Genomic DNA, 13,301 nt, shown 5'->3' with positions numbered 1-13,301 from the left:
ACCCGTCCACAAGTCGAAGTCCTCGCTCTGAGTTTTTGAATTATAAAGACAGATCATTAATTAAACAAATTTATTCACCTGGAACACTAGAAAAATCTTAATTCAATTTTGACACTGTATTTCATTAATTCACTTAATCTGCACTTATTTTATCTGTAATTTTATTTTTCATCTGTAATTTTATAATCTTCATTAAATAAAGAATGTAAATAAGATTGTCAAATCAGACTGTGAATAATAAAAAATACATTACATAGGCCTATTTAGTGGGGATTCTCTGCATCATATTTTATTATAAGAAAATAAGGAATGGGGATATATATAATATCATAAACAAATTAATTAAACAGATTGCATGTTTCATAAAATTGACACGGATGAAGTTTGTCCTCACCAGCATACAGAAACATTAGATTGCTTGAGTGAGAATTATGAAAGAGTGATGTGATAAGTTGAGGGGAAGCTTACCTGAACAGACGACACCAGCATCTTCATCATGATTACAGCCCTGTGCCAATTGGCTTAGTGATCTGCAGTCTTTCAGTGCAGTCTCTGATCCACTACACCATACATATGCCATTGAAATTGGTCCTGATCCACGTCCAAAGTGAGCGTCATATGTTGCTTTTACAGCCGTCCCACAGTCCAGCTCTCTACACACCACTGCAGCATCAGCAATATCCCACTCCCACTGACACACTGTTCCCCACTGACCATCATGAAGAACCTCCACTCTTCCAGCACAGGGATTATTGCCATTCACCAACCTCACACTCACACTGTCTACACATGAGCGACAGGGAGAAAAGTAAATATACCAATAAGTGTAACATTACATGTAAATGATTTCAGCTCATATGAAAGAATAAAGTACCTCTTTATGTACCTACCAGAGGTGCTGAGCTTTACCATATAGCACAGAAACATCAGCATCAGACAGCTCTTCATCTTCTGCTCGACACACACTCGTCAGCTCAGAATGCAGCACAAGTTTCTCCTCTGCTCCCTCAAACACACTGAAGAAACTGGCTCCTGTCAGTCCCCTAAAGAGAGAGAGACTCTCACAGCTGCCAATGACACTCACTGTTACCTTATTAGACACAACAGAGGAAATCATCAAACAACTTCAGTGACAAATCAGAGGAGGCATTTCTGATTTACACCATATATATCAAGAGAACATCTGCGCTGATGAACGGGACTCCTCCTCCACCATGAAAAGACACTTCACAGAGGATATAATCATATCTTTCATAAGTCAGGATGGAGATAAAGTCACACTAAACTTACAGGAGATTGATAGAGAAACACTGCAGGTTATATTCAGCATCAAAGCCTGCCACTGCACACAGGAGATACAAGACTGATGACTGATTTTTGTCTGATCACTTCAAACACTTGTAACTTAGTAGAAAATATTTTTTTCATGAATTATTTGAATAAATGTAAAATTTTAATCTCATTGATTCTGGATAAATTATGCATAATATTACTAAATGTGGAATTTACTGTTTTGATCTTTTATTCTAAAAATACAATTGTATTACACCATACTACAAATATATTGTTGCTAAACTATTCAGATGTGTTTTTATTAAATACATTAAATATTATCTACATAAATAGGTAAACCTTTTTAAAAAAATAAAAATAACAGCGTTTAATGCTGTATTTGTCCAGTAGATGGCAGCAAAACACCTCTTATTGTAAAGACTATAGTGTTGCACATGAGGGAGAGTGAATCAATGGTTTTTCTTCACTTATATCAACATTTATAAGTAACTTGTTTCATGTAGTAGAGCTCATTTCAACTGCACATTGATTTTTACACTTTATCTGCTGTTGGGCCATTTCACCAAATGGGTGACATAATGACATTTGCTTGTTGTAACTTCAAAATTAAACTTTAATTTTTAATCTTTTTTCAACACTGAATCAAATACTACACATACTTAACTTTAGGCAACTTTATTTTTCATAAATCTCAGGCAACTTTATTTTTGACAAGGTTTCTAAGCAGAAGATGGACGCATGTTTTCTCAGTCCTGTTGCTGAAACTCATGTGCCGTTTAAAAGCATGTCAGTTAATTCCTTTGTTTTCCCCACAGTTAAGTGTTTATTTTAAAGAAATTGTTTGTTATATGTTCAAATAATTGATATTTGTGACAAAAAAAAAAAAAAAAACACTATATTAAGGCAAGGTGTATTTTAATACAAAACACAAAGCTATTTTTTCATTTTAAAGAAGACCGAAGCCTCAAGTTATCATTTTTTTTTAATAATTTAATTTATTAAACAATTGTATAAATGATGGACCAAACAAAACTGATAAAAACAGTGGTTTACCTTTATTTTTTTAGAAAAAGAAAAAAAATTGTAACAGAAATGAACACTTGGTAACAGGAATGAGTGTCCATATGTGTGTGCAGTGTGTGTATGAGAGAGAGTGTACATGACTGTGCATGTGTGTGTATGAGAGAGTGTACATGACTGTGTGTGCATGAGATTTCTGTGTTGAAGTGATGTACTATGCGCTAGTACTTCACAGTGAAGGAAGTGGAAAGAGAAAGAAGGAGAGAGAGAAGAAGAGAGAGGGAGGGAGCGGGAAGTTAAGACAGAAAGGGGGGAAGAGGGTTGCGGTGTGTTTCGATCTTTCCCTTGCAGGATGCCATGGGTGTGTGTTTCTGACACCTGAATGGGTTCTCTCAATCTACAAACTACAAGAAAGAAAAAGACAAAAGGTTTAAGTCACTTCGTGGCGGACTGTCTCCCTGGAAGCATGATATTCACATTGTAAAACTAATACTAATGTCTACTATTTAACAAATTGCAACCTTAAAACTCATAATTCAGGTGAATAGTATTATATATCAAATAATATTTACAATATTAAATCAACAAAACAGAGGACTCTACTCACTCCTGTTACTTTAACTCACTCCTGTTATTTTTCACATGAGTAACAGGACTGAAAGTAACAGGATTGAGTTTTTAAGCAAAAAAGTTATCAAATATATGACATATGGCAACATAGCATACATGCTAATAGCATGAGGACACTGAGCAAATTCTAGTGACTAACCAAAAGTTTATATTTTTAAAATAAACAAATAACATCTAAGAAATAATTTAGGTAACAGGACGGTACGTTGAGATTGACCTTCTCAGTCATATTTACAATTTCATCAAATATACATAAATTAAAATAAGAGGACTTACTTATGGTCTTCCCAAAAATATTTTGTTATTTGGTACATATTTATCTAAAATATTAGATAAAATATTTTTTTCTCATAAAAAAAAAACTTTTTAAAGCATAGATTGTATATAAAGTCACACAGCAATGCAAAAAAAAAGAAGAGATTTCTGAAGGATTTTAATCATTATTTCATGGTAAAGTTTAGAGATAGAGAGTGGTGGGGACATGCAACAAATGCTATTTTTTTTGTGTTCTAGTTTTTATGAATGTTTTTAATTCTACGTTTTAAATTTGCAGTTAGCTTAATGTGCGGGACACATAAAAATGTATTTTAGAGTTAATTTTTATACATTTTATACAAATAATGTTGTGGGGACAGAAATGTGGAAGTTATAATGCGGTGCAATGGTTTAATAGCCTATAGCCTAGAGTGACCGAATGTAGGCCTATTCACTCTCTTTAGCGGGATTTTAATATAAGGTTTTTCACTGACAATCTTTTAAATTTGCATTGTAATCTTGATTATTTGGCCTTTTCATATGAGTTTAGCATGTACATGATGATGGTTCATTCCAGAAGAAATGGAAATGGAAACATTTATCACTACATCCGCTCTCCACACTTCACTCATTTACTGGATTTAATTAAGTTAATTCCAACTTTTCTTTTTTGAATAGACCTGGAAGAGTAACACTTGTAAGAAATAGCAGGACGTGTCAACCTTTATCTGTCTGTCAGTCGTGTAAAAGTTCATTTTAATTGATTCGTAATATTCATAATAAAATTCATAATAAACCTTAGCAAGTTCAACTTGAGTTGAGATCAAACAGGAAATTTCACCACAGAAACCTCTTCCTGTCCCCCCTTGATATTGTGGTGGTGGGACATCAACGTAAAGTGACAGTTCTGCTCACCAATAACGTCAGCAGTGCCAGCGATGATGACTAAGACTAATCTGCATTTCACTTCTCAAAGTCTTAACATTCCTAAAGACGAAAAGGATTGCTGATGTGTTGCACTCTCTCTGTTTCTTTCAGCTGGGACCCACAGCAGGCATTCAGTACAAGACAATAAATGATGTTTCCTGAATTAATCAGCATAATTCCCTGTATTGGATCTAGCTTTGGATTGTACATGATCCTGACCTGTTGAAGGACGGTCAAGGTAAGCAGCGCTGGAATCATGTCAGAGATCGGACACGTTAGAGACACACGGGTCACCAGCAGTGGCTCAGACCAGGATGAGAAGCAGCCGAAACCACAGCCAAGGAAAAGTGTGAAGAAGAACGCAGGATGGGGACACATTGCTATGTTGGACAAAATAGAGGACTTCTTTCAGATCTGTGACAGCGAGGGAAAAGGCTTCATCACACGCACTGATATGAGGGTAAAGTAGGGGTCCTTAACTTTACAGGTCCTCCACCACTTGATATTTTCATTCTTTCATTGTTATTATTTTATTTTTTATTTTATTTTTTACATCTGCCATACAGCTCTGTATGCAAATTATGTCTTTTGTATTTTTTAGCTTTATAAGACCACAATTTCTTTCTTTTTTTATTAAAATATTAAGGGTGCTTATGTTTCTATTACAGTTCAGGCAAGGAAAGAGGAGCGGAAGACCTAAATTGTAGTAGTCTTTTATTTACAAAAATGAAAACAAAGATAATCCAAAACACTGGAATTGTAGGACTAGATAAATGTAACAGTTTCTGCTTCTAAAGACAACACAGGACAACTGAACTGCAACAATCTGAGAGCTTAAATACACAGGCTAAATGAGGAACCAAACAAGACACAGGTGAACATAATCAATTAACCAATGAGTAACCATAGTAATAAAGGACACGCAAACAGGAGCTAAACACAGGAAGGAAACACAGAAACCAAATGAAACACAACAGAAGAGTCCACAAACAGAACATAACCATAACAGTTGCATTATTTTCCCTCCTGTTTAAAAGGATTTGTTATTTACAATGTTCTAGTACAAAGGGTTCGGGCGTTAGGCCGAGAATATCTAGATGGCTGAAAATAGTGTTAATGATGTCATTTTTCCTTTTTTTTTTGAGTATTTAATCATATACCATCATTCTCTCTATCTTAGAGGCTACATAAAGAATTGCCACTCACTGCTGAGGAACTCGAGAACGTTTTTGACTCACTAGATCTTGACAAAAATGGATACCTGACCATGGGAGAGTTTTCCTCTGGATTCAGTGAGTTTATGATCATCTCCTTACCATTCAGATGATCTATTAAAAAATAATTTGTTATTTGGTACATATTTATAGCACAGCAAATTACACACTTTTACAAGGTGTATCTGTAACTGTTCCCCAGGTAACTTTCTTTATGGACGAAGAGTTTCCAAGACTGAGGAACTAATGAATACACCCTCTCAGAGCTCAGGCGATGAAGATGATGAAGAGAGACATTTTAGCGTGTTGATGGAGAGCTTGGGTGCTAGCAATGTGTTTGAGGAGTCAGTACTGATGTTTTACACTTGACATTACATGGCATTGCAATAAAACATTAGCTTTATATTGCTACAAGCAGTAACGGTTCTCTCTTCACTTCAGCCCGAGTGAGGTTCGCAGCCTGTGGACTTGGCTCAGGAAGGATGAGCCTCACCTCTTGTCCAACTTTGAAGAGTTCCTGGCCCGTGTCACATATCAAATCAAAGAGGCACAACAAGAGAGGAAGGAGATGGAGAGCACCCTCAGAAGGTGACATGATGATTCTTAATTTCCTTAATTATGTTACTTGTGAATAATCCCCGTTTAGAGGCTTAATGTAATTCCCTATAGAATGCTGTTTTATCCCAGTCCAGTGACCACCAAGTTTAGGAGTTACCCATGTTTTTACAGTACTTCTGGTGGGAATAAAATGTATTTTGATCAAATCTAGGTCAGAATGATGTGATTTACAACATGCATTGTTTAAAGATACACATTAAATCTCATGATCCTTTAATTATTACCTAACGGGATGTGCAGGTCTGAGCCAGTGTTTTGGAATGTAAATACTGTGAGAATTTGAATAAAATTATATAATATGAAAGACTTGTTTGTGGTTTATCTTTTGATTGTATTAGGCTAAATGCATGTTTTAACATTGAACGCCATCGTCATTGCACAGGAAAGCAGCATGACAACGAAATTCGCAGATTATATGAGGAAATGGAGCAACAGATCATTAATGAAAAAGATCAAGCAATTCTGAAGGTAAAAACACTCTTTTGAACAGTTGCATGTGCTTTTACACTATACAGTTGAGAAGATTTTTTTAAAAAGAGAAATTAATACTTTTATTCAGCAAGGATGCATTAAATGAATCAAACGTGTCAGTAAAGGCATTTGAACTTTCTAGAATTCTGAAAAAATGTATCACAGTTTCCACAAAAATATTAAGCAACACAACTGTTTTCAACATTGATAACAAGAAGAAATGTTTCTTGAGCAGTAAATCAGCATATTAGAATGATTTCTAAAGGATCATGTGACACTGAAGACAATTCAGCTTCATAAATGTCAGTTATTTCGAATTGTAATAATATTGAAATTGACTCTCTTCCAGGACTCAGAAAATCTGCAGTTGCGCAGTCAGGACCTCCAGCAGCGGCTCCATAGTAAAGAACAGGATTTGGAGCAGCTTTTCCAAAAACAAAGGAGGGTGAGTGCCACAAATGAACAGGCAGAATCATACAAAATCTTATACTTTTGTGGCGCTCACGCCTTTTTCAACTCACAGCTTTTTGATATCATTTTTTTTCAGTTAGAGCGACAATGCCGTGACCTTCATAGCGAACAACAGGAGAGTCGACTGGAGAATGTTAAACTGAAAATGAGCAATGAGGAGTTGTGTCGTGAACTTGAGCACACCTGTCAAGAGCTGGAGTTGGCTCAGGAGCAGCTGGGCGTTCTGCAGGAGCAGGCCTCTCGACTACAGCAGGAGAGAGAGATGTCAGTCTGTGTGTTTGTTACGTACACACACAAATCCCACCAGTATCTGTGTGTCTCTCATACACACACATGCTTTTTACCCTCACAGGGAGATGTACAGAATCACAGAAGGCTTGCAGAGAGAAAAACACAGCTTGATGAAACAGTTAGATCTACTCAGGTGAGCTTGGCACATCCTCACATATCATGAAGAGAAAGACAAACAACAAAAATCTAAAATTAAATGTTGTTCTTTTAGAGAAATGAATAAACATCTACGAGATGAGCGAGACATTAGCTTTCTGGTAAGTTTAACCATTTTTAAATCAATTTTTATTTTTTATTTTTTTTACATTTAAATTTTAGTTACTTTTTTTGTAATTTGGTTGTACGTTTTTGTAATTTTTATTAGAAAAAATAAATATATTATATATAATAATATATTAATATATATATATATATATATATATATATATATATATATATATATATATATATATATATATATATATATATATATTTAGTTTTTAGTAATTTTAGTTTAGTTTTAGTTTAATACTTTAGTAACTTAAACTAAACAAATTGAACATGAATGTTGCCATAGCAGCAAGTCAAAAATCATTTTAAATTTAACTTCTATTTTATTTCAATTAACGTAAATGTTTTTCAAAATATTTTAGTTTAATTAATTATAACAAAACTTATTCATGCTTCTCATGATCTTAGAAACATTTCGTTCTAAAGCTTAGACATTCTAAATTAATTTAGCAGACATATAATTATGCCTACATATGAATTCTCTATGAAACTACAATTTTATTTTATTATAATTTTTGTGTGTAAGTTTGTGTCAGTTAACATTTATTTTATTTCAATGAACGTAAATGTTTTTAAAATATTTATATTTTTAGTTGATGACAACAACTTTTCTTGATTTATTATTTATGCTTCTCATATTTTTTTTTCCTAAAGCTTAGACACTAGAAATGTATTTTATTTCAATTAATGTAAATGTTTTTAAAATATTTATATTTTTAGTTGATGACAACAACTTTCCTTGATGATTTATGATTTATGTTTCTCATAATTTTTCCCTAAAGCTTAGACACTAGAAATAAACTGTATAATTTGTGTGTGTGTGTGTGTGTGTGTATAATATTTTATTTAATTGTTTATATTTTATATTAATGTTTTAATTTGGTTTAGTTTAAAAAAAGCTCAAATAAGACAGCTTGGGCATTTTTTTGGTCACATAATAATTCCCATATTTCTTTTTTTTGTGTGTGTGTGTGTGTTTTCATTGTTTTGATGACTTACTGTTTTTCTAAAATGTGGAAAATATTAATAATAGAAAATGAGTGGGTGTGTCACAACTTTTGACTAATAAGAGCTATCGAAAAAAACAGAATATCTCCTTGTAATTACAACAGAAACGCAGCAATTCAATGAAGAAATCCTCACGCAAGCACAGACTGAGCGCAGCTTCAATAAAATACACTGAGAGGAAACCATCTGTCAAAAAGTGAGACATCTTCACATATTCTCATGCGAATTCCTACGTACATGATTTGATAACATGGAAACATTTACTCTCACCTCTCACTGTCACTTCAGAGAAGTTGACGAGGAGGAAGTGACTCAGCGCTCTAACAGGAAGACCACCTCTTTAGCAAACAATCACCGTTCACCCTTCAGCGCAGGGGATGATGGGAAGCCGGAGGTGGATGTGCAATCTCAGAAGGTGTTTGGGGACTCAGACGGTGTAAATGACAGGGGGGATGTGGAGGATGCGCCACCGGATGGTTGGCCTCTACGCAGAGTCATATCCATCGAGGAGGACCACCTCCCCCACCTGTTACAAGGAGACCCTCACCTTCTTCTGCATCAGCTCAGTGAGGAAGAAGAGGAGCGAGCCGGAGAGGAAGAAGGTCAGGGGGATCTAGAGACGAGCTCCCTCTACCTGTCCAATGCGTCTCTGGCCTCTGCTGACTCTCCACCACCAGTTAGGGTGAAGAAGCCGTCTAAGAACAAATGGATCAGAGGAAACATGCCCTCATCTGCACGGGGTCAGCCTGTCGGGAAGGAGACCCACCAGCAGGTCAGTGACGGGGACATATCATAGAGTACTTAATTTCATGTGTTTTTACATATTAAAGAACAGTTACAAAATAATTCTTGATTTATTAAAAAATCTGAGACAGAGTGAAAGTGCAAGAGACTTTAATACACTTTACATGGGCCATAGTCTTGAAGTCCATATATTATGTTATTTAGTGTTTTTTACTGTGTGCACTCAACTAGTTGTTAGCTTTACTTTAAAGGTGTCACTGTGTATTTTTGGCTACAGGGTCCTGCAGAAGGTGCTGCCGCATCTCCTCAACGCCTCTTTAAGGTCATTCTGGTGGGAAACTCCAGCGTTGGTAAAACCGCACTGCTGAGACGCTTCTGTGATGGACAGTTTCATTCTGCCACCTCAGCCACTGTGGGTAAGATGCTCTCCCGCTCCATGTGCAATTTACAACTTAACTTCGCACAAGTTGGTGAGTGGACAGGTCAGTTCAAGTGGGTTTAACAGAAGACTTTGCAATGAGGGATTTTCAGTAAATGCAAATTGGTTGCCCTTTTACTGGAGATTACCTTATTGAATCAGAAGGATGAATTACTACATTTATTTTGTGTTATGATATAAATGGCTCTCGAAACTGATTTACCTAGTCTGTGCATTATTATTGTGCAAACATAGAATTACTTCTTAAAGGCGTTTCGGTGCATTGGGTTTGAATATGTGTGTGAGTGTTAAAGAAAACCTACTATGCTATATCAGATGGATTTCTTAAAGCAGGCAACATCACATGAAAGAGCTTGGGAAGTCACACTCCCTGCATTTAAACCCTGCCACACATTGCACAGCAGATTATGTCAAACACCATCAGTTCACTTTATTCAATGTTTCTAGCCTTTCACCCCTGGACTCTAGTGGCCCATAACAACCTGGACGCTTAAATTCATTGTATTAGTTACAAGTGAACTAAATGGCAATTAACGCTGGACTTTTCTTAGCCAGATTAGTTCCTTTCAATCAGCTGGTCCCAAGTAAATTTTTTAGTGAATGTTATTTTTACTTGGTTCGATATTTTGCTTTATAATTCAATGACATTAATAAGCATGTGGCAAAAGTGTTCAAAACGCCTGTATATTCCACACAGAAATATTACTCAACAGTGGCCTCTAGTGGCCATTATCCCTCACTGCAGGAATGGTTTGCTGTCTGTTTTGATTTCATAAAGTATTTGTTATGCCTTTATTTAGTTGTGTATATTTTTAGTTAACTTCATGTGTGTACTGCACATTTATATATAACTTCAGTTGTGTTGTGCTGTACAGGCATTGACTATAGTGTGCGGACACTGAATTTGGGGGACAGTCACATTGCTCTTCAGCTATGGGAAGCAACGTGAACGTCAACTATGAGCGAGAAGTGCAGACAAAGGAGGCTGATATGCTTGCAGAGGTGTGCTCTCTCACACACAGTATATCCTACAATATTTACATCATATGCTTTGCTTTCACGAGTCTACATCACTATATCCAACACATTATGCACAGATGTTTGTTATATTTGGTAGGAAACAAACCTGATGTTCTACGAGTGCAGTGCTTATACTGGAGCTAATGTGTTGGAGGCCATGATACATCTGGCCAGGTAAGAACTGAAAAACACATGAATGCAACGTTACCAAACGTACTACGTTTAGCTGTGATCTTTGTAACACCTCACCCAGGGGTGCAACCCACAAAAAAGAGACATTTATAAAACTGTGAGGCCGCTAGATGTCTGCAAACATTATCAGATGTCGAATGTTGAGATCACATGACCAGCTCAATACTACTAAATACTACACAGTAACCCCACTATAATCACACCTCCAGCTGTCGAACAAATTAAAAATGGTTACATTTAAATAAATGTAAGTTAAATTTATGTAAGTGTTCATTAATGATAATAAATATCAAAGTTGCATTTACAGAATCCAATAAAATATAAATTATTTTCTTAATGTTTTTGGTTGTGCTCCCATTTTTTATTTTTTCGACAGCTATATGTCTGTCTGTCTATCTATCTATCTATCTATAGATATACATATATACATATATAGAGATATAGATGTATATAAAATAAAAAATAAGAAGACTTTTATGTTAAGGAACACTGATGTTTTTGCAGAGTCCTGAGGGAACAGGAGGACAGAATATGGGTGAACACGGTCAGACTTGTGGATCAACCACTGAAGAAGAAATCCTGCTGCAAGTGACCACACACACATACACACTTATGGGTGAAATCACTCTGCGCTTTATGTATCATCATCAGACCTTATACTCAATGTAAATAATTTAATGGTGGCTGCAAATTCACTTATACCTGAATCAAGCACTAATAGCGTAATGTGTAAAAAGGTTTATGTCCAATTGTCAAAGAGCATTGTAACTCTGTGCTCATCTGATATGTGTTGTAACAGTTCTAGGTTGAATTCTCTGTTACTAGTACTTTTTCCGCCACACTAGGGGGCGATGTCCTTAGTTTTGAGGGGGGAGGATGCGGATATAAGCAGAGAAGAAGTGAAGTTAAGGCGGGGTAACAAAACGCATGGATGTGAGCTGTAGCTCAAGGTAGACATCTATGATTTGGCGTTTGAGGAGAAATAGGTATTTTCTTTGCTACTCATTTAAGCCTTATGTTGTAATTGAGCCCATGCTAAGTAAGTCATGAGACAAGTTTCTCTATCTTGACTGTTTATGCTAAGTTCGACCGCTTAATGCGCGTGGGAATCATCCATGCTAAGTAAGTCATGAGACAAGTTTCTCTATCTTGACTATTTATGCTAAGTTCGACCGCTTAATGCGCGTGGGAATCATCCATGGATTATTGACTGGGTTTGTCGTCTTCGAACTACCTAAATCTGTAGAACTTCTAGTGGATATTAACTGACCGAACTCATCAGGCCATCTTTGACTTTGAGAACGCTGGACTTGTGACAAGCTGCGTTGGAAACCCAGGTTTTCTATCATACAAACGATTGAACTGATATGTAAATATGGTGTGGTTTTGCATGGAGGGTGAACACGTTTGATGTTACTTGGTTGGTACTTAAATATAATCACTGATAAAACTCAATGAAGGGTACCCTACCTCTTTACAATGATTTCGTTCTCTCTTTTGAAGTTTAAGATGGGACGTTACATTTAATGGCGCCCGAACAGGGACCTTCTGGATTATGTTGAGTGGAAGTAGTGTGTATATGTATTTAATTTATGTGACATCAAAAAAGGTTGGTGTTTACCCTCTTGAGAAGTATACTTCCTCATAATATTTCCAAATGGCTGATCTTGAGGAGAATGTGTTTGAGGATCAAAGAGCACCTAGTTATAGTGCAGATGCATTTACGGTGCGTCGAGAGCCCATACGAGATTTGATTCAATCTTTTAGTAGTCTTTATTTAGAACCTGAGCAGGACGATGAGGCTAATGAGGTTGAAGATGTTGCTCAATTACCACTTCCCCCGCCTCCTGAAGAGGAGGATGAAAGTCTTATCTCTATGGTGTTGGCCAACAGAGTCAGATATTTGGAAAATAAGATGAGTGAGGTGGAGGAAAAACTGAACATCCGTTTTGATAAGTTTGAAACACAGTGGTTGGATAGTTTAGATGCCTATCGGAACAGAATCAGTTCTTTAGAAGTCCAAGTCAAAGATTGTGAAAGATCCTTGAGACAACGAGAGGAAACGGTAATTTCAGAGTCTAAGAAAGAATGTCAGCAAATGAAGCAAGTCTTAGAGGAGAGCATTCAGGATCTGGGACGTGCAGTTATGGATTGCCTCAAGAGGAGAGATGCTAATGCTACACCGGTCAGACATTCAACTCCACTGCCAGAAACCTATTCTCGATCCATGCGGTTTAAAACCCCCATAAATCTTGAGTTTCCTAAATTCAGCAGTCTGGATGGAGAAGATCCTATTGCATATTTAGAGAAATGCGAAGAATATCTCGCTATCCAACCTTTGAGTAGTGCTGAGACCTTGTCTATGATGTCATCTGTGCTTACCCATACGGCTAAGGACTGGTGGATAGCTGAGAAAGCCCGTGTTAAGACCTGGACAC

General features: G+C 36.2%; 1 pseudogene across 1 annotated transcript; it reads left to right on the top strand.

Annotated features, from left to right (window-relative positions):
* The first annotated feature begins 4,088 nt into the window (after positions 1–4,088).
* LOC311080741 (EF-hand calcium-binding domain-containing protein 4B-like) lies at positions 4,089–11,648 on the top strand (annotated as a pseudogene). The gene is made up of 15 exons (XR_014609586.1): positions 4,089–4,585; positions 5,306–5,417; positions 5,542–5,683; positions 5,781–5,927; positions 6,340–6,425; positions 6,778–6,873; positions 6,976–7,163; positions 7,252–7,323; positions 7,402–7,447; positions 8,573–8,664; positions 8,757–9,240; positions 9,490–9,628; positions 10,527–10,653; positions 10,769–10,845; positions 11,368–11,648. The product of XR_014609586.1 is annotated as an EF-hand calcium-binding domain-containing protein 4B-like (transcript).
* The last annotated feature ends 1,653 nt before the right edge of the window (positions 11,649–13,301 follow it).

The sequence above is a fragment of the Abramis brama genome (assembly GCF_963993115.1).
Source record: "Abramis brama genome assembly, chromosome: 4".
In the NCBI taxonomy this organism is placed as follows: Eukaryota; Metazoa; Chordata; class Actinopteri; order Cypriniformes; family Leuciscidae; genus Abramis; species Abramis brama.
Note: the sequence above shows the minus strand (reverse complement) of the source record. Positions and strands in the feature narration are given on the sequence as shown.